Source organism: Bos grunniens, chromosome 3, assembly GCF_055505025.1.
Source record: "Bos grunniens cultivar Pamir isolate PY7600 chromosome 3, Bosgru_T2T1.0, whole genome shotgun sequence".
In the NCBI taxonomy this organism is placed as follows: domain Eukaryota; kingdom Metazoa; phylum Chordata; class Mammalia; order Artiodactyla; family Bovidae; genus Bos; species Bos grunniens.
The window spans coordinates 17,069,128-17,095,808 of NC_141167.1; the positions used below are offsets into that span (position 1 = coordinate 17,069,128).

At 42.9% G+C, this 26,681-nt stretch overlaps 1 protein-coding gene across 5 annotated transcripts in view; it reads right to left on the minus strand.

Annotated features, from left to right (window-relative positions):
* Positions 1-26,681, minus strand: part of HIVEP3 (HIVEP zinc finger 3) — a 560,729-nt gene that overhangs the window by 310,399 nt on the left and 223,649 nt on the right. The gene's annotated exons all lie outside the window — the stretch shown is intronic.

The window sequence follows — 26,681 nt, forward strand, 5'->3', positions numbered from 1 at the left end:
CCAGGAGATCTTCCCGACCCAGGGATTGAACCCAGGTCTCCTGCACTGTAGACAGACGCTTTACCACCAGGGAAGTCCATTCACACCTAACCAACTAGGAAAGATCTTTTGCACCCGTCTGTATTGTTTGTGACAAGCTAGTCCTTCTCAGGAACATGAGGAACAGTAACTCAAAGAAATCAGAGTTAACGTGTACTGGTGATCACCAGATTCTGTGTCCCCTGTTTCAAATGCTTGGCAGGTAGTAACATTTAAATCTCACTACTTTTGATGTGACCTCCAGAGACCCCTTGGTCCCATAGCAGTTTCACCTTCCTGAAACCCTAAAAGAGTGACGGGCTGTAATGTGAATGATTCACCCTTGTCACGCAGCACACAGCCTGTGCAACTGAACATGACCGCCCTGCTGGCCTATGCCACTGTTACCCTCCTTGCTCTGGTACAGGGCTTACTTTAGGCCTTCTCTCTCACAGATAAGGCTGCTTCCCTTCTTTCCCAGTCTGTGAGCCATCTGCATATCTTATCATTCATTAATAAATATTTTGTAAACGCCTTATTTCTCTTTTGCAGTTGCTTTCCCAGGAGTCACCATCACAGCAACGAGGGTACACTCCCCTTGGGAGAGGATGAATGAGGAATTTAGGGACTTGAGGAAATAGGAGATTCTACACAGAGTACCTGGCCTTGGATGTGTAGCAGCTCTCATTCCGTATGTGTGCACGGGTATGAGATGTCCCAGGCTTTTAAGGAACACGTAATTACAGTATGGTTTATCTCATACAATAATTAGGCTGGGAATTAGAGAAGATAAAGGGAGAAGGGCACCAGGAGAGGGACTTCACTATTCTTGTGCCATTCAAAATCATTCAACACCAAAGAAAACACTGCCTAATCCATACCACTGTCTACATTTTACAGAGGAGGAAACATAACTTCAAAAATGGCTTATCCTTCAAAACCCAGCTCAAAGGTGTGAACTGATACAACCTTTCTGTTTGGCAACAAATAGCAGGAGTCGTATTTTCCTTTTGACACAGTAATATACTCCTTGCAATTTACTCTAATAAAATAATGAGACTGGCCTAAATGTGTAGAGGGAAATTCATCACAACATTAATCATTGATATTGCTATTAACTATAATTGAGAATGGCAAAAAATAAGGAACATCTTAAATGACCACTGGGGAAATGGCCAAGTCAATTACGGTGGATCCAAATAATAGGATATCATGCGGTCACTAGTACTCAGGTTTTCAAGATGATTGTGACGTGGGAAAATGTTTGTGATATAAGAATCTAAAACTATATATAGTAAAAATTGATTTAAAAGTATATGTGTGGATACACACAAGAAACAGTAGAAAGAAATGCACCAAAACATTAATAGCAGCTGTCACTAGGTGTTAAGACAATGGGGAGATTTTTCTTCTTTATTCATGTGTATCCTTTTCAACTTTTCTATAGTGAATATGTATCACTTTAGCAAGGAGAAGTGTCACCAGTGAAGGTGCCCCAAAGCTCAGGTGCTGCTGACAACAGATTAGGGAATTCTTCCTGAAATAGGTAAGAGACATGAGCCTGGATGGATGGAGAAGTGCTTTCTCGTCTCAGACAAAATCCACATGACATTCAGCTTTTCCACTCGCTTTAAAAAAAAAATATTTTATTTATTAATTTCTTTGGCCACCACAGGTTTTAGTTGCCGCAAGTGATCTCTGGTCTTCATGGCAGCACGTGGGATCTTTTCAGTTGCACGTGCAAACTCTTAGTCGTGGCATCTAGCTCCATGACCAGGGATTAAACCCAGGCTCCCTGCGCTGGGAGTGTGGTCTTAACCATGGACCACGACGGAAGTCCCCCACTAGCTTTTTGACTAGAGCACTTCACTGCATGTCCTCACTGACAACACCTAAAACCTAAAAACAACTCGATTTTTTTTTTCCTGAATCAGTGTCCATGCCTTTTCCTCTTGGCCGGCTTTGTGACACCTCTTCCTCATTGCTGTTGCCAACTTTACTAATTTACCATCACCTGCAAACAAATACCCGCTTTTGCCTAATCCTAGATAAGCTGTTTTTAACATTGTTTCAGGGTACTATACAGGTTCCACAAAGGACATCCAAGGCACCACTGGGAAAGTATGGGCTGGGGACAGTGACAAGGGCTAGCCTGGGCCTGCTCTCCCCTCCCCCACCCCAGCAGAGCAGCCATTATCCATCTTTGGGTGAATACTGGGCTTTGTTTGCAAAAGGGACCTGAGAGTGACCGGAGGCTACAAACAGGTCTAGATCATTAATAGATCAGTAAACACTCCAGTAATTAAACTGTTCCTGTAAAACTAAATCACAGTACAGAACATGAGGATGGTTCTTTTCAAGGCTGCACTTAAACCTCATTGATTCTAATTCACTGGACAATTATAGCAAGGCCTACCTTTTCTAAAGGCTTATTGGGGAAAGTGTGTGTGGGGTAGGAGGGATGGGTGTGTGGGTGCATGCTCAGTCGTTCAGTCACGTCTAATTCTTTGGGACCTCATGGACTGTAGCCTGCTAGGCTCCTCTGTCTGTGGAATTTTCCAAGCAAGAATACTGGAGTGGGCTGCCATTTCCTCCTCTGGGGGATCTTCCCAACCCAGGGGTTGAATCCACGTCTTCCACATCTGCACTAGCAACTGGATTCTTGACCACTGCACCACCTGGGAAGCCCACAGGGCACGGGAGGTGAGTGAAATGAGGGGGAGGGTGGAGAGGACCAGGAAGGAGAGAGGGGAAAAGAGGGAGGGGACAGGAGGGAAGTCAGGGACCCAGGAGAACTTCTTCAAACACTGATACCAAAGAGCACTTTTAAGAAGGTCCATAATTTTTATTTGCAATTTCTCAAAAAGCCATGACTCTGACCTCTCTGCCTTTGCAGGTGCTATTTCCTCTGCCTAGAAAGTCCTTTCTGCACTGGCTCAGCCTGTAAACTGCTCAGACCTCACCTGGCTCAGATCCTACCCCCGACCCCCACCCCCAACCCCGTGGGAGCCACCTCCATGTGCAAACCCCAGTGGAAATGGTCACAGTTGCGAGTTAGCTGGATGACCCTTTGCTTGTTCTCCATGCTAGACTGAAGTCTCCTTGAGAACGTGAGTCCTCCTTGTCGTCTCTGCACTCCAAGCCCAGATCCAGGCCTGACACCTGGCCATACAGCTTTCTTGCAGAGTCAGACAGTCCCATGTTTGAGTCTGGGCTCAGCTACTCATTAGGTGCAGGACCTTAGAATGTTGCTTAATCCCCAGAGCCTCAGTTCCATGACCTATAAAATGGGTATAATGCCACCCACCAGAGGGTGGTTGGGGGGACTGACTGGCCTCCCTACCTTTATTTATCTCCATAGTACCCATCACCATCTGATGAATGGCATATTATCTTGTTTATCTGTTGGCTGTCTTCCCTCACAAGGAGGCAGGGATGTCATGCAACAGGAACTGGCACCGTAGGTGCTCCATACACATCGTTGCATGAGTGAATGGACTGAATATATACATGGGCAGCCCCTCAAGCAATGCCTGACCCTGTGACTGTACTCACAACGGAGAGAGAAAGTGTTCTAGCCAATGACCCTCCAGCTCCCCCAGCACAGCAGACTGTCACAAGAAGAGTAAGGAGGAAGTTGGTGGAGCAATTAGAAGTGACCCACGTAAAATCAGAAGCCTGCACACCATCAGTGGGAATGCAAAGTGGTATGGCTGCTAAGGAAAACAGTATGTAGTTTCCTCAAAAAAATTAAAAATAAAACTACCATATGATCCAGTGATCCTACTTCTGGATATCTATCCTAAAGAATTGAAAACAGGATCTCAAAGAGATATACGCATACTCATATTCATTGCAGCATTATTCACAATAGCCAAGAGGTAGAAAGAACCTACGTGTCCATCTGTGGATGAATAGATAAGCAAAATGTGATATATCCATACAGTGGACTACTATTTAGCCTTAAAAAAAGAAAACCCTCCCCTATGTGGCAACATGAGTGAACCTTGAGGACATTATGCTAAGGGGCAATAAGCCAGTCACAGAAGGACAAACACTACATGATTCCACTTATATGGGATATCTAAAACAGTCAAATTCATAGATTCAAAGAATGGAATGTTGGTTGCCAGGAACCTGGGAGCGGGGTACAGGGAGTTGTGGTTCAATAGGTACAAAGCTTCAGTTAAATGAGTAAGCTCTAGGGATCTGCTGCAGAACACTGCATCTATAGTCAACAATACTCTATAGTACACCAAAAAAGTGTTAAAAGGGTAGATCTCATGTTAAGTGTTCTTACCACATTGAAATAAAATCAGAAAGTGATCCCCGAACTCTTACAAATCAATAATAAAAAGAAATATAATAATTTATATTATAAATTATATATATAAAAAAATATATATATATATAAATATATATAAAAATATATAAAAAATATATATATAAAAATATATAAAAAATATATTATAAAAAAATAAAATAAAAATAAAAAGAAAAATAAAGCTTAAAATGGGCAAAAATAAAAAAAGAAGAGCAATAACAGGAGCTGCTCAAAAAAAAAAAAAAAAGAAAGAAAGAAAAAAGTTGATTCCCACAGGAATAGGGCTTCCCTTATGGTTCAATTAGTAGAGAATCCACCTGTAATACAAGAGACTGCCTGCAATGCAGGCAGGTAGGGAAGATCCCCTAGAGAAGGAAATGGCAACCCACTCCAGTATTCTTGCCTGGAGAATCCTGTGGACATAAGAGTCTGGCAGGCTACAGTCCACAGGGCCACAGAGTCAGACACGGCAGCTTCCTGACTAAACCACAGGAAGAGCGTTCTCCAGACTCACAGTTCTTCAACCACTCCCGTCCAGCCAGTTTGTGTGTCTCAGAAACACGACAGGGCTATATGGTCCTCTTGGCAGTTGCGTTGACTGGAAGCGCAGGGGAAAACGGGCAGCTCCATCCAGACAGCAGTTCTGAAGAGGGACTCCTCACTAACAGGTGAACCTGCCTGGCCCAACCCAACCATCTGGCAAGACTGCTGAGACCCAAGAGGGGCAGAAGTCCCAGGCTGTAAAGCTAGTGAGAAAGAATGGGAAGCGGGGGAGCAAGTGAATGCAGGGGGGTGATCTCTACCCAAAACTCACCCTGTCTGCATAATACCCTCCTTGAGATGACACTCCCTTTTCATAAGGCTCTTTCCACTTCACAGAATTCCTCTACATCCCAGACCTCTCACCCCCCTGTACATAGCAGGCAAGAATGCTTTTAATTCTTTCAAGTGCACTCTGGACTCTGATAAAGGCAGCTGGAATGTTCTGGAGGTCAGGGCACCCACTGGGTGGGCATAGACCATGCCCCTCCCTGGACTGGGGGACTCCTCAAGGCCCCTCATTGATGTTCCATCAGGCCTGCAATCCACAGATGCTCACAAAGGTCTCTGGAAGGAACTGCCTTCATCAGAGCTAATTCTTAACCGCACCAGGGACTGACTCTCCTTATTCAGAATAATTCCTAACTCACATTTTGAAACAATCCAAAGAGCTTTACCAATTTGATGGACTTTTGCCTTTCAACCATTTCCAAAACATGACCATTACTTAAAAGATATAGAATGGCCTTCCCTGGGGAATCCTAGGAAAGAATCATAGACTCTGGAGGCATTTCTGGGAGGTAATTAAGGCAGTGACTCTCCTCCACCTTGTCCACCATAGGACCAACTGGGAAGACTAAAAAAAAAAAAAAAATACAGATCCAAAATCTTACTCCCAGAGACTCTGGTGTAAGAAGTCTGGGGCACAGCATGATGGAGGTATTTTTACTCCCCAGGTGATTCTAATGTGTAGCCAAGTTGGGGAACCACTGCTTAGCACTGGGACTGTAAACCCAGAAGCTGGGTACCCCACTCTGCTGGTGTTAGATGCCTACTTGAATGTTATGAATTTTGTAAATTTGCGAAGCCCTCATTGTAGAAGCTGATCAAGAATAGATGACTTGCCCAAGATCTCAGAGCTAAAAGTGCCAGCTAGGCTCCTTCAGGGGTATTTGTTGAGCACCTGTGCCCTGGTCAATCTCCTAATCCCCAACCAGGATCCCAGCCACAGTACCAGAGTTTACATCCAGTGCACCCAGGCAATCCAGTCTGTGCATCTGTTTTATCTGACATTCACAGGCCTTTATAAAAGTCTGAATTCGTTGGCTCAGAAAAAGATTTTACATTAAAACTCTGGATTTGGGGCCACCACTATGCAGCACCCCCACAAGGCAGAGCTCACCTGTTGCTGGCTTGCTGATCCCCTCCTGGGACACCCCCCTTCAGGCTCTCTGAAGGCTACCCTCTCCCCATCCTGCATGGCCGTTGATTTGACATGTCTGCTCATGTTACATCCACTTTTGTGACCTCTGCTTTATATCACGAATAGAGGTGATGCTTCACAAAACAGGAAGATATCTTAGATATCTCATGATTTCAGGAAAAATCAGTCTTTGCTCTTACCTAAAGAAATGGGAATGAGACCCGATACACAGAAATTCAGATTATAATGACAGAAGGAAAATACCACAATGACAGTGTTTTATCATTCTCAAACTACTTTCATGCACCTTAACTTACTTGAGTTAGAAAAATCCTTCCCTCTCTGTCTCCATCTAACTCTATTGCTTAACCACATCCTGAAAACAGTCTGGATATAAATCCAGATCAGTGGCCACTAGACAGTCGAAACAGAAAGCCATGAGCATAGGAAGCATTGGTCCTATTGCTTCTCAGAATAATCCTCAGAGATGCAGAATTAAAAGAGAAAATGTGATTCTAACATATAATAAGGATATCAAGGGGCAGCATGTAATCTCGCACATACAGATAGAAACTATGAAACATATTCATATACAGTCAACAAAAGTCAGAAGGAAATTTCAGGGATCCACATAATTTTAGATTGGTTAATTAGCCTCTTTCAAAAATGTTTCCTTTATGTTCCTAATTTAAAAAAAAAAAAAAGCCTCAAGCCTGAATGCCAGTGGGAATCTGTGCTCATATTTTACATGTTTTCCATGTAAAATGGAATAACAATGGTATCTGTTGTGCAGAAATGTTGAGAGAACTGAAAGGGTTAATGCATATGCAACACTGAGAAGAGCTCTGGGACAGAGTAAAGGACTCAATTAGTATCTGCAATTATTATTATTATTAAGGTATCTAAGGCAATGCAGCTCTCCCTTTTCTCCTTCCTTTGCCCAAAAGAAGCTGATCAAATGGGTCTATGGAATGCCCATGACTTCTGTCCATTAAGTAAAGGTGAACATGTTCAGCTGTGGCACACTTTGGGCAAAGTTCTTGTTGAACCCACAGATTTAAAGGTTTACATAACTATCGTGTCTATTACAGAAGAAGCATTTGTGTACAATTCACTGGTTGGAAGAGCTACATGGAGATACTTGTCTAACTCTCTCTCTGTCTACTTTTCTTTCTCCCCACAAAAGCCTATAAACTCCAGGATGGGAAATGTGCCTAATTCCTTCCTGCACCTTCAGTGTCCAGTCCCATAGTTGGAAGTCAGTAAACAACGCCAATGTTGAGATACAGAAACGAATATTCAGACAAGGCAAATACAAACCAAGATAAAGATTCTTTATTTTGGTTTGAGGAACAGTCTTGCCAGCAATAAGTCTTGGCGCCTGAGTGACAGGCTGCGACACTGCTTTGATGCCCCTTAAAGATAAAGGTACTCATTCTCCCAGATGCCAGGAGTGTTGCTAGCTGACAGCTCACAGTTGAATCCCTCCTTAGGAAGTGCCTTCACCAAAGGGAACTGCATTACCTAAAATGACCCACCACAACCCTCCCCACGAGCAGCCTGAATCCTGTGACCGGTCAGTTGCACAGAGACAAAGCCTGGCCCCTTGGCCTCCACGTGGACCAACTCTGTGAAGTTCCGTTTCAGCTCCAGAACGAACTGTATGGAATTGACCTTGTTGCAACTGCATCACAGTCTAACTTTTCCCTTTGCCTAACCCTGCTCCCTCACTCCCAGCAAGCCTTCTGCACACAGATCTCCATCTCCAAGTCTGTTTCCTGGGGAGCATGGCCTGTGACAGTTGGTACCAGGGTTAAGAGCTAGGAGGTGGAAGCAGGTTGGCTTTTCCGGGAAGTTTCTCATCCCCATACTCACACGACTGACTGCCTTACTTTATTCAGGGCTCATCCCAGATGCACCACCTCAAAAAGACTTCTCTAACATCCTGTCTAATGCTTCTCCACCTATATCAAATGTTAGCACATTATCTCACTTTATCTCCTCTACAGTCATCACATCTGAAACTGCCTTGTTCTTACTCTTTGCTTTCTTACTTGATCATGGTCTTTCCCCTGCTCTCCTGCCAGATGGAAGCTCCAGAGGACAGAAACCTTGCTAGGTGGCTCACCAGTACATGCCCGGCTTCTAAGCTACACCCAGCACAATGTAAACCCTTAATAAATATTTGCTGCGTGAATGAATGAATGAATGAGAAGATGTATACACATTCTCAGTGGAAAGCACTGGGCTGAGAGTGAACAGCCCTTACCTCTAGCTCTGTGACTGCCATTAACCACCTGTGTGACTCCAGTCAAGTGCCTTGACCTCTCTGAAACCCAACAGTCTCATCTGTAGAATGAGCTGGCCGAATGTGGTAATCACTAGGGATTCTGGCAGCTCTAGCATGCTATAATTTTATATGATTATGCAACTTGGAATTACTCTGTCTATAAACTACATAGGAATCATAGAATGTTTTAGCTGGAAAGAAGCTTCCCAGAGCATTTCACCATATCCAATGACTGCTGCTGCTGCTGCTGCTGCTGCTGCTAAGTCACTTCAGCCATGTCCAACTCTGTGCGACCCCATAGACGCCAGCCCACCAGGCTCCGCCGTCCCTGGGATTCTCCGGGCAAGAACACTGGAGTGGGTTGCCATTTCCTGTGTTTTCAAATGCCAATTTCATGATTTTATAAGTGCTAGAGAAATTTCCATGGGAGACCCTGCATTAAACAATATACTTAACATACGGGTCATCAAAGCATTAAACACCAGGAAATAACTATTTTCGTCTTTCCATAAACACCAGGAGAGACGTGTGAAGTCTCTTTCTCAAGTCCTGTGAGGTAAAGGCAAAAAGAAAGCAGTGCAGGAGGCTGCCTGAGAGCCAGTGGGAATCTGTGCTCACATGAAGCCCTAGGAGCAGTGCCTGGCCCGGAGCAAGCCCTCAAGGGATGCTGGCTCTGAAAGTCTAGTTCTCTGAAGGCAAACAACAGTCATTTTGAGGCAGGGACTCTTATTAGGCATCCTGGAGTTACAGAGACTGAAGCACAGTCATCCATGTCATACAGCCTATAAGCAGTGGAGTCAGGGTTTGAACCTGGATAGTCTGGTCCAGAGCTTTGCCATTTAGCCCCAGAACAATGCTGTCAGCCACAGGAGGTTTATTCTCTTTTTTAAAGACGGGAATCCTGGCCTGGGGATAAGTCACCACCTGACTCTCAACTAGGGGTAACGGGTCTGTTCTAGAGACAACTTTCTCAAACGTTTATGTGCACACAAATCAGCTGAGTGATCTTCTCAAAAGGAAGGTTCCGATTCAGAAGATTTGGGGACTGAAACCTGCATTCCTAACTGCTTCCAGGTGCCCTTCATGCCACTGCCACCAGACTTTGAGTAGCAAAAGTGTAGAAGAAGGAACTCCTTTTAAAAGTCAGAGACTAGCTGCTGGCCCAGCCCGGGCAAACCCTGGTGATGAGACCATAGCCAGGAAGCACCTCACCTCTCTGGGACTCAGAATCCTTGCCTACAATGTAGAGTTGAACTCACCTTTGCACCCACAGCCCAAGATGCTCCTGGTGACCAAAGCATAGGGTGTGTGTGTGTGTGTGTGTGTGTGTGTGTGTGTGTAAGCACATCATAAACCAGAAAACTCATAAGAATAAGCTAGGGGCAGGAATGTGCTTGTCCACTAGTCTCTAGTTCCCTAGGACACAGGTCCTTGAGGAGTCACCAGCAGAGTGCCTGGCACATAGTAGGTAATTAGTGTTCAATCAGAGAGCCAAACACTTTAAGAGATTATCTAATTTAATCTCCCCAAACATCTTTGATGCCCATTTTTACAGATAAGGAAACAGACATTACTGACCACACCCCAAACCATCCATGCTGAACCCTGGACTCAAGCTGAGGTCTGCCTGGTTCCTATACCAAGGCTGTTTACACCCTCACTCCTGTTACCCCTTTAGCTGAGAGGCTTGGCTGAACTCTCCCAATGGACCCAGATTTTACTGCTGCACCTAAGTCAGTCAGATTTTACTTCTGCTGTCTAAGTCACTTGCACATAGAACAAATGAGGACCCTAAAAGGTGGGCTCTGGCCTGGGGACAGATTCATTTTAGGGGTTGGAGAAGGCGTGGAACAATTATCTGGTTAAAATAAACTCTTTAAGTATTCTGCAATGAGAAACCAAGTCAAAGGCTTATTATCAGGGACCCCAAAAGCCAATGACAAGTTAAAAGGTTAAAAGGAGCAAATACTTGAAACAGTTGTTCTTAAAGTGGTCATCAGGGTCTCCCGATGGCCCCACTGTCCACGATATTTGTCCTTGACACTGATATAAAGCTCTGGCCCTGGCAGGAAATGCAGAGGTCACTGAGTCCAGCTTCCCACACAAGACAATGCCACAAGGGAAGCCTGGTTTTTGAGGTCAATCGTCCACTAACCAAATATATTTAAGGCCCAGTGGCTTAAGGCAGGAAGAAAGTAATATGAGAGGATGACATTATCCTTATTTTGTGTGTGTGTGAAAGTGAAAGTCATTCAGTCATGTCTGACTTTGTGACCCCAAAGACCATAGCTCACCAGGCTCATCTGTCTATGGAAATCTCCAGGCAAGAATACTGGAATGGGCAGCCATTTCCATCCTTATCTTAGAGGCAGGGAATGGATGCTCAGAGAGGCTAAGGAGTTTAGTCCAAAGCACAAAGGAGTGAATGGTAGAGGTGAGACTTGAATCCAGGGCCACATGACTCCAAAGTCTATGTCCTTTCCTCTGTCTCCCTCTATCTGTAAAAGGGCAGTAGGACCCCGGAGCCCAGGAAAGAGCTGGGTGGGGCTCTAGAGGCTCCCCCAAACACTGCAGGCTTCAAGTATAATGGTGACCAGTGCCTCACCTGCGGCCACAGTGAAAAGGCACTTCCGCTTTCATGGCTCCTTCTGCTGGTGGCCCCCAGCGCCTATGGACAAGGACTAAACACAAGCCGGCCACAGAGAGAAAAACCCTCAAAGGAAATCACTTCAGAGGAGATGCTGCCGAACCCGTTCAACGTGGGAGCCTCCAGCACATGAACCAGTGGGGCAGTAAGCCCCAGATGGGGACACAACATCAGGAGCAGGAAGCGGTGCTCTCACCCCAGAAAGAACCCTGATCCCAGGGGTCTGCTGTCCTCTGTGTCAGAGGTGTGGCCAGCAGGCCCGGCACAATCACAGAATAAGGAAGGTCAGGAGGCTGGAAGGTCATGAGACCAGCTGACCCTGTTCCTCTGGGCCTGTGTCTGGACCTTACATGGAGTGAAAGGTGAAAGTTGCTCAGCTGTGCCAACTCCTTGTAACCCCATGGACGGTAGCCCACCAGGCTTCTCTGTCCATGGAATTCTCCAGGTCAGAATACTGGAGTGGATAGCCCGTTCCCTTCTTCATGCGATCTTCCCAACCTAGGGATCAAGCCCACGTCTCCCACACTGCTGACAGATTCTTTATCATCTGAGCCACCAGAGAAGCCCAAGAATACTAGAGTGGGTAGCCTATCCCTTCTCCAGGGGATCCTCTGGATCCAGGAATCGAACCAGGGTCTCCTGCATTGCAGTCTGATTCTTTATCAGCTGAGCCCTAGGACCTTACATAACATGTCCCCTCATTTAACCCTCTCACAAATGGGTCGGAAAAGCCTGAAGCTATGGAGGACAGGCTGCGTGGTGGCCATCTGGGAGCCCTGTCAGCCTTCTGATATTATCAGAACCTCTCTTGTTCTACCTAGAACCAACTGCTCCTTGCTCAGCTCTCGGCAGAGATGGGGACTCTTCACCAACACCCCCACTGCCCTGCTCTGAGTCGACAGTTCCCTGGCCCCTTCCCCAGGGGGCCTTGTCACTGCCATTGCTCTGTGGGCTCTGTCTGGCTGCCCCTTACCCCTTTACCCTGTACAATACAGAGAACAAAATGCAGCTTTCATCAGCACCTAGTCTATTCATTCTCTGGCACAACAAGTGCTCAGTAAATGCTGGCTCAATGACAGCAACAGTGTGAAGAGTCTGACTCAGGAGAACACTGGGGAAGAAACAGTTCTCCGGTCTTAACAGCACAAGACAATGATGCTGGAGCTCCTTCACAAAGCCAGGCTAGAATTCTACTGGGGGCGTGCACCGACTCATTAAGTACTTACTGATCATCTATTAGGAGCAGGCACTATGTGGGGATTTGACAATCTACAAAACAGACACTAGTCCTCGTCTTCACGGCACTTACATTCTAGGGGAAGAGATAAACAAAGATGTTATATAGTGTCAGGTAGTGACAAATGCACTTAAAAAATACGAAAGGAAGGTAATAAAGGCAATAAAGTGACACTGTGGCTCAGACGGTAAAGAATCCATCTGCAATGCAGGAAACTAGGGTTCAGTCCCTGGGTTGGGAAGATCCCCTGGAGGAGGGCATGGCAACCCACTCTAGTACTCTTGCCTGGAGAATCCCCATGGACAGAGGAGCCTGGCAGGCTTCAGTCCATGGGGTCGCAAAGAGTCAGACACGACTGAGTGACTACGCACACATGAGAATAAAGAGTTTTAAGGAATGTTATTTGAAATGGGATGGCCAGAGACGGTATTCCAGACAGAGAGAATAGCAAGTGCAAAGGGCCCTGAGGTGGGAATGCTCTTAGAGCCAGAAAGCAGTGATAAAAGTTGAAGGGCTGAGAAGTGAAGCTGGTGCAACATGCAGGATTATACTTTCCCTAGTAAGATCTCTGGATTTTACTCTAAGCGCCATGGGAGACACTGGAGAACCCTGAGCACAGCACTGATACTATCCAGTCCACATGGTTTGGGGACCAGAATAACTGATCTCCCGTGTGAGCTCCAAGGACATCTAGAGGCATTAGAGGAACCCTTGTACAGAAAGCAATTTGTTTTGAAAATAAATTGTCACAGTCTGCTTAGGCTGTCACAATAAAAAATAACAGACTGGGTGGCTTAAACAACAGAAATTAATTTTTCATGGTTCTGGATGTTGGAAGGTCCAAGATCAAGGTGCCAGCCAATTTTGTTTCTGGTGAGAGCAGATGGTGACCTTCTCACAGTGTCCTCACACGGCCTTTCCTCAGTGCATGCACTCCAGGGGGTGAGCCAGAGAGAAAGCAACCTCTCTGGTATTTTTCAAGGATGCTAATCCTATCAGATCAGGGCCCCACCCTTAGGACCTCATTTAACCATAGTGAACTAGCAAAGTCCCTCAGTCCTGTCCGACTCCTTGAGACCCCATAGACTGTGTAGCCTACCAGGCTTCTCCGTCCATGAGATTTTCAAGGCAAGCGTACTGGAGTGGGTTGCCAGTTCCTATTACCTCCTAAAGATCCTATTTCCAATACAGTCACAATGGGAGTTGAGGAGTACACAATTCCTCCCATGGCAACTGTACTCCTAAAGAACTAGAGGAAAAAAATCCTTTCTGTTCCTTCATGGTTAGCTTCAGAAGAGCTGATGGAGAAAATCAATGCTAAAGTCAGAGTCAGCCAAATACACAGAGAAAGGAAGCAGATCTCTGCAGTAACCCTAGGGCAGCAGTTCTCTACCTTGGGGTGGTTCTAATTCAGAAGCACAGACGGGGCCCAGGGAAAGTACATGTTAACAAGCATCCTCAATGGACTGATGGATGGTGGATGACTACAACTCTCCCTGGGCCATACTAAGAAGCAGCACCAATAATAAAGTTGATTCCAAGTCCCTAGAGATAGAGTATGCAAATAAAAGGTGATTTTGTGTTCCTCATACTTTCAACAAAAATGCTTTAACCTAACCTGCCATGTTAACTCCTTCTCATCCACCTGACACTTGTCTCACTAGATTGTATGATGTTTGTACATAGGATAATCCATGAACCAGTGCGTCTACAAACACTGGTGCCTGCATGTCCTCGCAGGGCCATAGCTGGACCTTGGCACCTATGCTGCCATGTTTCATGTACCATAATCCTCTGCCCAGGACTAGGCTAAGAATATGTGAAGAAGCCATAGACAATGACCTTCAGGAGAAATTCAAGGACTCCAGCTGCCTGAGCCCTCTGCCCTGCAGACATGCCCTATGGTATACCAGCCAATCCAAGCAGATGCTCCCAGGAGCCATTGTGTAGAGATGTACTGATTTGGAAGAGCTGCCGATGGCCCTGGGTGATGAAGAACGTGCTGTAATTCTCCTTGGTGCTCAAGCGGCAGCTGCCAGGATGTTTTCAGTAAACCTCACCATCGTTACAATTAACCCCATCAACAAGACAATCTGAGTGTGTCCTCTGTTCTCTGCAGCAAGAATGAGCCTAAGAACTAAGACCAGTGAAATTGGTGGCATAGATTCCCACACCACTGCAAACTTACTGAGTCTCAGCTGATCCTCTGCTTCCTCCTGTGCTGTGCCCAGACGGCAACTCGTAAGATCCAGAAGAATATGACCAGGTCCCTGGGGTCAACTGTGGTAGGATATGGCTGACATACCTAGGAAGTCACCCTGGCTTCTTTCGTTTCCACTCCGCCCATGTTCAGACTACCAGGAAAGCCCTGATGGCCTTACTTCCAAAGTATCCTCAAACCGACAGCTCTTTCCATGTCCACTGCCGAAGGCCTATCACACAATCACCATCTTGCCTGGACTATTCCAGTAGCATAAATGTTCTCCTTTTTTCTACTCTTGCTCCTCTGAAATCCATCCCCATGTGGCAGATCATGTCGCTCACATACTTAGAAACTTCCAGGGGCTTCCCAATACCAACTCTTTAGCCCAGCCTACAAGAACCTCAGGATCTCACCCTTGCCCATCTCTTCAACCTCTTCATTCAGGCCTTCCCTCAAATGTCCCCTCCTCTGAGGAGCCTGCCCTGACCACTCTAGCTAAAGCAGCCCCTCAGTCACTTAGTCACACTTTGCCTTTCCATCTTCCTCAAAGCACCTGTCAGCAGCTGACAAGCCGGATTCACTTTTTCTGTGTTTAGTGCCTGTCTCCCATTCTACAATATAAGAATTACAGAGAGGCATGCTGGTTTTCTTACTGCTGAGTCACCGGCCCTGGAACAGGGCCTGATGCCTCAGAAGGTACTCAGTGAGGGTTTGTTACCTGCCTTACTGGTATTGACCAAACATCCCACCACCTCTGGGGGTTATAAGTGGCCTTCCTCACTCTGTCTTATTCACTTCTTTGGGTCATGACAGCTTCCACTCAGGGGTGGCTCCATTGGCTCTGAAGCACCCAAATCAAGCCTTAATGCCTCTGGTACAGATTGCTGCAGAACAAAATGATCAGGTTTTGCATCCAGGGCATGAAAGGCATCAGGATTCTGCTCCTTTGACACAGATGGCCCCATGAATTCCTTGCTTTCTTTGTTTCAGGATTTATATACATTAAAAAAAATAATTTTTATTGGCATATAATTGATTTACAATATTGTGTTAGTTTCAGATGTACAACAAAGTGAATCATTTATACATATACATATACCCACTCTTTTTTTAGATTCTTTTCCCATGTATGTCATCACAGAGTATTGAGTAGACATATTTTTAAGTAAACTTGTTGAGATCATCGTAGATTCACAGGGAGCTTAAAGAAATAACACGAAGAGATCCCACATCCGCTTCACCCAGTTCCCCCCAGTGGTAACATCCTGCAAAACTATGTCATAATATCTCAGTGTCTGGATATTGTCATCAATACTGCATGATACACAGCCTTTCTGTCACCGCACAATCACTCAGGTGGCCCTTTCAGAACACAACCACTGCCCTCTCCGACTCTGACAACCCCTGAAGGCCCCCTTTTCTATAATTTTGTCATTTCCCTCCTGGTGCTCTTACCACACTTTCAGACCCCACGTCATTGCTGCTGGATGCTGGCTGTCTCGCATCCGCTTGTGGTCAGCCTCAGGTCTGGCCCCCTCTTCCTCCTGAGTCACACTGTCCAATCTTCACCCTTAAATGGCACTCTGATTTTTTTTTAGCAACTTCTTTCTACTGTATTCAGGGTATTTCACATGTGTCTCCATCTTTCTGGGTGGACAGTATATCTCTGTATAAAAAGCAGGAGCTCTGAATACTGTCTCCACTTCTTTCAGCCTCAGTTTCCTCATCTGCACAATGGGGTCAGTAATACCAACCTCCTTGAACCATGGAGATTAAATGACATAAGGAAGGAACTTCCCATTACCTAGCACACAGTGGACATTTAATGCCTGGTAGGTGGGAGGGTCAACTGTATGTAATTTATAAATTACACTTACAAATCTCAGCCAGTCTGCAAAATAAAATAATAACTAAACAAAACGCCATTTCCTGATGGGATTAAAGTCAGAAAGGATCATCCTGGTGCAGAATTCCTACAGTTTACACACCGTAGCTGAAAACTGGGCTGTTATCTTCTCTCAAAAAGGGTATCCAAGATTTTGGAAAGGAATGGATTATTAGAAAATCCACCGATAAATAACATTCATCACACAACTTGCTGTGTGCCCTTGTCAAGTTTCTCTACTTTTCTGAACCTCCACTTCTTGGTCTGCCACAGGTGAAGCCCGTCTTGATCTATGGTTTCCTCAACCTGTGCTTCAGAGTCCACAGGGGAGGGCAAGGCAGGGTCCTACGAAGAACTCTGGCCTCCTGCTCCCCTCACCCACCAACCCAAAGCAGCCTTCTATTACTGATCCTATGTATTAGTTCTGTGGAGCTTTCCTCTTTTTTTTCTTTCTCTTTTTTTAATTTTAATTTTTTAAGCCTATTATTATTTTTTCTACATTTATTCCTTTGTTTGCCTTTCCTACTGTTCTTTTCTCCTTGCAGTTTATCTTTAACATATATAAATCTCCTTTGTCTACCTCTATTTAATTCTGCATATCTATTCTTTCTTTCTTTACTTTCTCTCCTTTCCTCTCAACATATTTGTTAGCTTAGCTTTATTTTCATTGCTTTATTCCCCAGTTGGCACCTTGATTTAGTTTTGCTTTCCAGTTCGTGCTTTCGTTAGTTTTATTCTGGTAGATATAATTTTTCTAGTTTCCTTTGTTCGCCAGGTCAATCTATTGTACGTAATTTTTGTTGGACTGTTTTGATTTTGCTTAGGAGTGTATATGTATATGTGTATATTCAGTAACATTTTCTACTGTTGTTATAAACCTCTGCCTCTACATTGGGCTTTGCGGTTCTGTGGAGTTTTCCTTTTTTCCCCACTTTTTTCTTTCTTCTTCTGTTTTTTTCTCTTTTTATATTTTTAATTTTTTAAACCTATTATACTTTTTCTATACTTATTCTTTCATTTGCCTTTCCTACTGTTCTTTTCCCCTTGCAGTTAATCTTTAATGTATATAAATCTTCTTCATCTACCTCTATTTAACTTTCCATATCTATTCTTTCTTTTCTTTTCTTTCCTTTCCTCTCAACATATTTGTTAGTTATGTTTTTATTGCTCTTCTCCCCACTTGGCACCTTGCCTTATTTTCCCAGTTTGTGCTTAAGTTAGTTTTGTACTTAACTGGTAAATACAACTTTTTATTTCCTTTGTTTGCTGGATCAATCTACTGTACTTTATTTTTGTTGGAGTGTTTTCACTTTGCTCATGGGTGTATATGTATACGTGTATATTCCATTATTTTAATTATTATTTGCCTGATTTGGTAACTGCCATTGGCCTGGGGGTTCATCTTTGGTTTCTCGTTTTTGGATATTTGTTTTACTCTCCCTCAATGCCATAACAAACCACTTGTGGAATCTTCATTCCTGACCAGAGATCAACCCCTGAGCCTTTGGAGTGGGAGCACTGACTCTGAGACCCTAGACTGCCAGAGAACTAACCCTAGGGGGTATCAAATAGTGAGAACTCACACAAAGGAAACCACTTGAATACAAGACCTGGCATCACCCAACCACCAGTAGCACCCTATGCAGGACACCTCATCTAAACAACAAACAAAACAAAAATGCAAACCCAATCATCAGCAGACAGAAGTACCACCTCACTCAGCTTCGCCCATCGGAGGGAAAACAAACACACAAACAAAGGCTCAGCACAATCTCACCCTACACAAAGCTCACACAAACCACTGGACCAACCTTAGGAGGGCAGAAACCAAAAGGAAGAAAGAATTCAACCTTCAAGGAGAGAATTCAACTTTCCCTGAAGCCTGGGAAAAGGAGACCTCAAACACAACTTAAAAAAAAAGAAAAGGCAGAGAAATACTACACAAATGAAGGAGCAAACGAGAAACACAGAAGCCCAAATAAATATAGAGGAAATAGGGAAATTACCTGGAAAAGAATTCAGAATAATGATAGTAAAGATGATTAAAAACCTTCAAAACAAAATGGAGGAAATGCAAGAATCAATTAACAAAGACCTAGAAGAATTAAAGAATAAGGATACAGAGACAAACAGTACAATTACTGAGTTAAAAATACTCTAGAAGGAATCAATAGCAGAATATCTGAAGCAGAAGAACGAATCAGTGAGCTGGAAGATAAAATGGTGGAAATAACTTCTGAAGAGCAGAATAAAGTAAAAAGAATGAAAAGAGTTTAGGACGGTCTCAGAGATCTCTGGGACCATATAAAATGCACCAACATTCGAATTATAGGGATCTCAGAAGAAGAGAAAAAGAAAGGGTATGAGAAATTTTTTGAAGCGATTATAGTTGAAAATTTCCCCAACATGGAAAAGGAAATAGCCAATCAAGTCCAAGAGGCACAAAGAATCCCATACAGGATAAACCCAAGGAGAAATGCACCAAGACACATACTAATCAAACTAACAAAGACTAAACACAAAGAAAGAATATTAAAAGTAGCAAGGGAGAAGCAACAAGTAACATACAAGGGAAACCCCATAAGCTTAACAGATGATATTTCAGCAGAAACTCTGCAGGCCAGAAGGGAATGGCAGGATATATTTAAAGTACTGAAAGGGAAAAAATCTACAACCAAGATTTCTGTACCCAGCAAGGATCTTATTCAAAATTGATGGAGAAATAAAAAGCTTTTCAGACAAGCCAAAGTTAAGAGAATTCAGCACCACCAAACCAGCTTTACAACAAATGTTAAATGGACTTATATAGTCAACAAATACAACAGAAGAAAAAGATCTACAAAATCAACTCCAAACATTTAGAAAATGGCAATAGGAACATATATGTCAATAATCACTTTAAATGTAAATGGATTAAATGCTCCAACCAAAAGATACAGACTGGCTGAATGGATACAAAAACAAGACCCATATATATGCTGTCTACAAGAAACCCACTTCAGACCTCAAGACACATATAGACTGAAAGTGAGAGGATGGAAAAATATATTCCATGCAAATGGGAAGCAAAAGAAAGCTGGAATAGCAATCCTCATATCAGGCAAAATAGACCTTAAAATAAAGAGATTACAAGAGATAAGGAAGGACACTACATAATGATCAAGGGATCAATCCAAGAGGAAGACATAACAATTGCAAATATCTATGCTCCCAACATAGTAGCACCTCAATACATAAGACAAACACTAACAGACATAAAAGGAGAAACTAACAGTAACACAATAATAGTAGGAGACGTTAACATCTCACTCAAACCAATGGACAGATCATCAAAACAGAAAATTAATAAGGAAACATAAGTCTAAAATGATATATTAGATGAGATGGATCTCATTGATATCTTCAGAACATTCCATCCAAATGCAGAAGAATATCTTCTTTTCAAGTGCACATGGAACATTCTCTAGGATAGACCACATCTTGGATCACAAATCAAACCTCAGTAAATTTAAGAAAACTGAAATCATATCAAGCATCTTCTCCAACCACAACACTATGAGACTGCATATCAACTACAAGAAAAAAACTGTAAGAAACACAAATACATGGAGATTAAACATGTTTCTAAATAATCAACAGGTTACTGAAGAAATCAAAAGGGAAATAAAAATTTCTAGAAACAAATGACAATGAAAACATGACAACTTAAAACCTATGGGATGCAGCAAAAGCAGTTCTAAGAGGGAAGTTTATAGCAACACAATCCTACTTCAAGAAACAAGGAAAATATTGAACAGACAACTTAATTTTACACCTAAAGCAACTGGAAAAAGAAGAAAGAAAAAAAACCCCAAAATTAGTAGAAGGAAAGAAATCATAAATATCCAAGCAGAAATAAATTAAAAAGAAATGAAAGAAACAATAGTAAAGATTAATAAAACTAAAAGCTGATTCTTTGAGAAGAGAAACAAAATTGACAAACCCTTAGCCAGACTCAACAAGAAAAAGAGAAGAAGCAAATCAACAAAATTAGAAATGAAAAAGGAGAGGTTACAACAGACAATGCAGAAATAGAAAGGATTATAAGAGACTATTATGAACAACTATATGGCAATAAAATAGATAACCTGGAAAAATGGTTCTTAGGAAAGTTCAATCTTCCAAGTCTGAACCAGGAAGAAATAGAAACTAAGAACAACTGAATTACAAGCACTGAAATTGAAGCTGTGATCAAAAATCTCCCAAAAAACAAAAGCCCAGGACCAGATGGCTTCACAGGAGATATCTATAAAACATTTAGAGAAGAGCTAATGCCTATCCTTCTAAAACTCTTTTAAAAAATTGCAAAGGAAGGAATGCCTCCAAACTCATTCTACAAGGCTACCATCACCCTGATACCAAAATTAAAGACAACACAAAAAAAGAAAACTACAGGTAAATATCACTGATGAACATAGATGCAAAAATCCTCAACAAAATATTTGCAAACAGAATTCAGCAACACATCAAAAAGCTCATACATCATGATCAAGTCGGGTTTATTCCAGGGATGCAAGTATTCTTCAGTATATGCAAATCAATCAAATATGGTGATATGGTGATACACCATATTAACAAATTGAAAGATAAAAAACCGTATGATCATCTCAATAGATGCAGAAAAAGCCTTTGACAAAATTCAGACACATTTATGATTGAAACTCTTGAAAAATGGGCATAGAAGGAACTTACCTCAACATAGTAAAGGCCATATATGATAAGCTTACAGCAAACATTATTTTCAATGGTGAAAAACTGAAAGCTTTCCCCCTAAGATCAGGAGCAAGACAAGGGTGTCCACTTTCACCAATATTATTCAATATAGTTCTGGAAGTCCTAGCTACAGCAATCAGAGAAGAAAAAGAAATAAAAGGAATCCAGATCGGAAAAGAAGAAGTAAAGTTCTCACTGTTTGCAGATGACATGATTCTGTACATAGAAAACCCTAAAGATAGTATCAGAAAATTACTAGAGCTAATCAGTGACATTATGCAAAGTTGCAGGATACAAAATCAATACACAGAAATCACTTGCATTTCTATATACTAACAATGAAAAATCAGAAAGAGCAATTAAGGAATCAATCCCATTTACCATTACAACAAAAAGAATTAAATATCTAGGAATAAACTTACCTAAGGAGAAGAAAAAACTGTATACAGAAAATTATAAGACACTAAATGAAAGAAATCAAAGACGACATAAACAGGTGGAGAGGTATTCCAAGCTCCTGGGCAGGAAGAATCAATATTATGAAAATGACTCTACTACCAAATGCAATCTACAGATTTAATGTGATCCCTATCAAATTACCAATGGCATTTTTCACAGAACTAGAACAAAAAATTTCACAATTCATATGCAAACACAAAAGACCCCTAATAGTCAAATCAGTCTTGAGAAAGAAGAATGGAGCTGGAGGAAGCAACCTTCCTGACTTCATGTTATACTACAAAACTACAGTCATCAAGACAGTATGGTACTGGCACAAAAAAACAGAAATATAGACCAATGGAACAAGACATAAAGCCCAGAAATAAACCCATGCACTTATGGGTACCTTATTTTTTTTACAAAGGAGGCAAGAATATACAGTGGGGCAAAGACAGCTTCTTCAAAAAATGGTGCTGGGAAAACTGGACAGCTACATGTAAAAGAATGAAATTAGAACACTTCCTACAACTATACACAAAGATAAACTCAAAATGGATTAAAGACCTAAATGTAAGACCAGAAACTGTAAAATTCTTAGAGGAAAACATAGGCAGAACACTCCATGACATAAATCAAAGGAAGATCCTCCATGACCCACCTCCTAGAGTAATGGAAATAAAAACAAAAGTAAACAAGTGGGACCTGATTAAACTTAAAAGCTTTTGCACAGCAAAGGAAACTATAAGCAAGGTGAAAGACAACCCTCAGAATGGGAGAAAATAATAGCGAATGAAACAACTGACAAAGGATTAATTTCTATAATATACAAGCATCTCATACAACTCAATACCAGAAAAACAAACAACCCAATCAAAAAGTGGGAAAAAGACCTAAACAGACATTTCTCCAAAGAAGACATACAGATGGCTAACAAACACATGAAAAGATGCTCAACATTGCTAATTAGTAGAGAAATGCAAATCAAAACTACACTGAGATATCACCTTACACCGGTCAGAATGGCCCTCATCAAAAAGTCTACGAACAATAACTGCTGGAAAGGATATGGAGAAAAGGGAACACTCCTGCACTGTTGGTGGGAATGTAAATTGATACAGCTACTTGGAAGATGGTATGGAGATTTCTTAAAAAACTAGGAATAAAACCACTATATGACCCAGCAATCCCACTCCTAAGCGTATACCCCGAGGAAGCCAAGACTGAAAGAAACACACGTATCCCACCATTCACTGCAGCACTATTTACAATAGCTAGAACATGGAAGCAACCTAGATGCCCATCGACAGATGAATGGATAAAGAAGTTATGGTATATATACACAATGGAACATTCAGTTCAGTTCAATTCAGTTGCTCAGTCATGTCCGACTTTTTGCGACCCCATGGACTGCAGTACACCAGGCCTCCCTGTCCACCACCAACTTCCGGAGTTTACCCAAACTCATGTCCATTGAGTAGGTGATGCCATCCAACCATCTCATCCTCTGTCGTCCCCTTCTCCTCCTGCCTTCAATCATTCCCAGCATCAGGGTCTTTTCAAATGAGTCAGCTCTTCACATCAGGTAGCCAAAGTATTGGAGTTTCAGCTTCAACATCAGTCCTTCCAATGAACACTCAGGACTGATCTCCTTTAGGATGGACTGGCTAGATCTCCTTGTAGTCCAAGGGACTCTCAAGAGTCTTCTCCAACACCACAGTTCAAAAGCATCAATTCTTCAGCACTCAGCTTTCTTTATCCATCCAACTCTCACATCCATACATGACTATTGGAAAAACCATAACCTTGACTAGATGGACCTTTTTTGGCAAAGTAATGTCTCTGCTTTTTAATATGCTGTCTAGGTTGGTCATAACTTTCCTTCCACAAAGTAAGCATCTTTTAATTTCTTGGCTGCAGTCACCATCTGCAGTGATTTTGGAGCCCCCAAAAATAAAGCCTGACACTCTTTCCACTGTTTCCCCATCTATTTGCCATGAAGTGATGGGACCAGATGCCATGATCTTAGTTTTCTGAACGTTGAGCTTTCCTCAACGTTTTTCACTCTCCCCTTTCACTTTCATCAAGAGGCTCTTTAATTCTTCTTCACTTTCTGCCATAAGGGTGGTGTCATCTGTATTACTCAGCCATTAAAAGGAACACATTTGAGTCAGTTCTAATGAGGTGGATGAACCTAGAATCTATTATACAGAGTGAAGTGAGTCAGAAAGAGAAAGACAGATATTGTAGTAGTCTTGCCTGGAAAATCCCATGGACGGAGGAGCCTGGTAGGCTGCAGTCCATGGGGTTGCTAGGAGTCGGACATGACTGAGAGACTTCCCTTTCACTTTTCACTTTCAGTACTGAATAATTTATTTACAGGGCACCAAAGGAGAAGCAGACATAAAGAATAGACTTATGGACATAGGGACAGGGGAGGAGAGGGTGAGATGTATGGAAAGAGTAACATGGACACTTATATTACCATACATAAAATAGATAGCCAAGGGGAATTTGCTGTATGGCTCAGAAAACTCAAACAGGGGCTCTGTATCAACCTAGAGGGGTGGGATGGGGAGGGAAATGGGAGAGTTTCAAAAGGGAGGGGATACATGTATACCTATGGCTGATTCATGCTGAGGTTTGACAGAAAACAGCAAAATTCTGTAAAGCAATTATACTTCAATAAAAAATAAATTATTTATTTTAAAAAGGAAAGAAAATCCATTACTTTAGTACAAATAATTTGAAAATCGTATATATTTTGTCATAATTTTATCCATATTATACACACTTAAAGTTTCTTTGTGATTTCATTTAATGTTTCATCATAAATATTTTAGATTTTCCTATAGAAAAACTGTAGTTATGGCTTTATAATGTTTCATTGTGTTGATGTCACATTATTAACTCAGTCTGTAATGCTGGATTCTAATTTTTTCCATCATTCACAATATCAAAATAAACATTTCTTTACTTAAAAAAAAAAAGAGTCCAGGAGAGTTTTCCTTTGAAAAAGCTCTGGTGGTTTAAGAACTTTTGAGACCACATCCTGATAATTGCTGAAGTTTCTCTACCTGGGCTTCCCTGGTAGTTCAGACAGTAAAGAAATCTGCCTGCAATACAGAAGACCTGGATTCAATCCCTGGGTTGGGAAAAGCCCCTTCTATTCCCTAGAAGGGAATAGCTACCCATGCCAGTATTCTTGCCTGGAGAATTCCATGGACAGGGGAGCCTAGCAGGCTATAGTCCATGGGGTTGCAAAGAGTTAGACATGACTGAGCGACTAACACTAACACTGCTTCTAGCTCTAAAGGTGTGTGATCCTGAGTACTTGCTCTCGTGAATAAGCACGGGGTTCTCTAAAGAAGAAACAGGTCTCAGCTTCAGCACCAAGTCCTCCAAGAGAACTTCTCTGACTCGCAGATAAAGGTAGGGTCACCTGTGGCCACATGCATGGCAATCACTTGCCCACTGGAGCATTCTAGGTGTAGAACTAAGGTATCTCAAGGTCCAGAGCCTGAGCACCTCAACAGCAAGGTGATGGGGATGCTCTGTGTGTGTGAATACCCGTGAGGGGCTGACCAAGCCCCGACAAATGGGCACCACTGGGAGTGAGAGGACCCCACGTGAATTGTAGCATGGCTTACTTTGTGACACAGTCACTGCAGAAGACTTTGTGTGACATCCTTTCCTAATCCAGAAGGGCAAAGACGTAACAGTCCATCTTGCTCAACTTCGTTAACACTTGGTAATCATCATCGATGCAAATGACTGCCCAAGTCTGTTAGGGTAGCCACTTGTCGTTTTAAGCTAAATTTAAATTAAATACAATTTAAAATCCAGTTCCCCAGTTGCATTAGGCCTATTTCAATTGTGGATACCCTAGTAGACAGTTACAGAACATTTCCATCATCACCCTAAGTTCATCTGGACAGTGCTGCCTGAGCTCAGCCTTCTCCAAATTTCCTCCTATGAATCCGTCACCACCATGGTCCCCACATCTTTACCACTTGTTCCTAAAGGGCTTGGACTGGGGTGAATGGTGCCCCTCTAAATTCATGTTCACCCAAACTATGACCTTATTCTGGAAGAGGGTCTTTGCAGATGTAACCAGTTAAGATGAGGTCACAGTGGATTAGAACGGGGCCCAAATCCAGGAGGATTTATAAGAAGAGACACAGCAGGAGAAGGCCATGTGATGACAGAGGCAGAAACTGGAGGACATATCTACAAGGAAAGCCAAGCACCGCCTGCAGCCACCAGAAGCTAGGAAGAGACCATGCTTCTCCTGATACCCTTGACCTTGGACTTCAGCCTCCAGAACTGAGAGAGAATAAACTCGTTGTTTAAAGCCACCCAGATTGCAGTAATTTATTACAGCAGCCACAGGAAACTAACACAGGCCTCTCCCTGGAGACCTCCACATTCTCATACAGCGCTCCCTCCTTCCCAGACATCTCAGACCACTGGCTCCTTCGGATATTAACCTCTAGACATGACACCCACAGAGTCAAACATTTCCTCAACCACACCAGCCAGCCAGTCACTGCACAAGGTGAGGAAGCCTGGCACTGGAGGGGCGCGGGCTGGTGGGCCTGGCCGGGGCTGCCCACGAAGGAGCCAGGAGACTCCTGTAGAGCCTGCAAATCCCACACGCTCACTCTTTTCCATTCTAAAACAATATCACAAGGTTCCCAGAAAGCAAAAAGCCCCAGGCGATCCAGTCGGTGGTTAAACAGTGGAGCCTGATAGCTTACTTTATTAACTTGCTAAATCAAAGGGCTGTTATAGTCTCTGTCCGGTAATAAAAGTCAGGAAGGAGCTGAATCACCCACCTATTAGCGTGGGGTTGGCGTGGTTAATGGATGTGACCTGGCCGGGCTCAGGCCGGACCACAACAAAGCCGGCCTGCATTTCCACC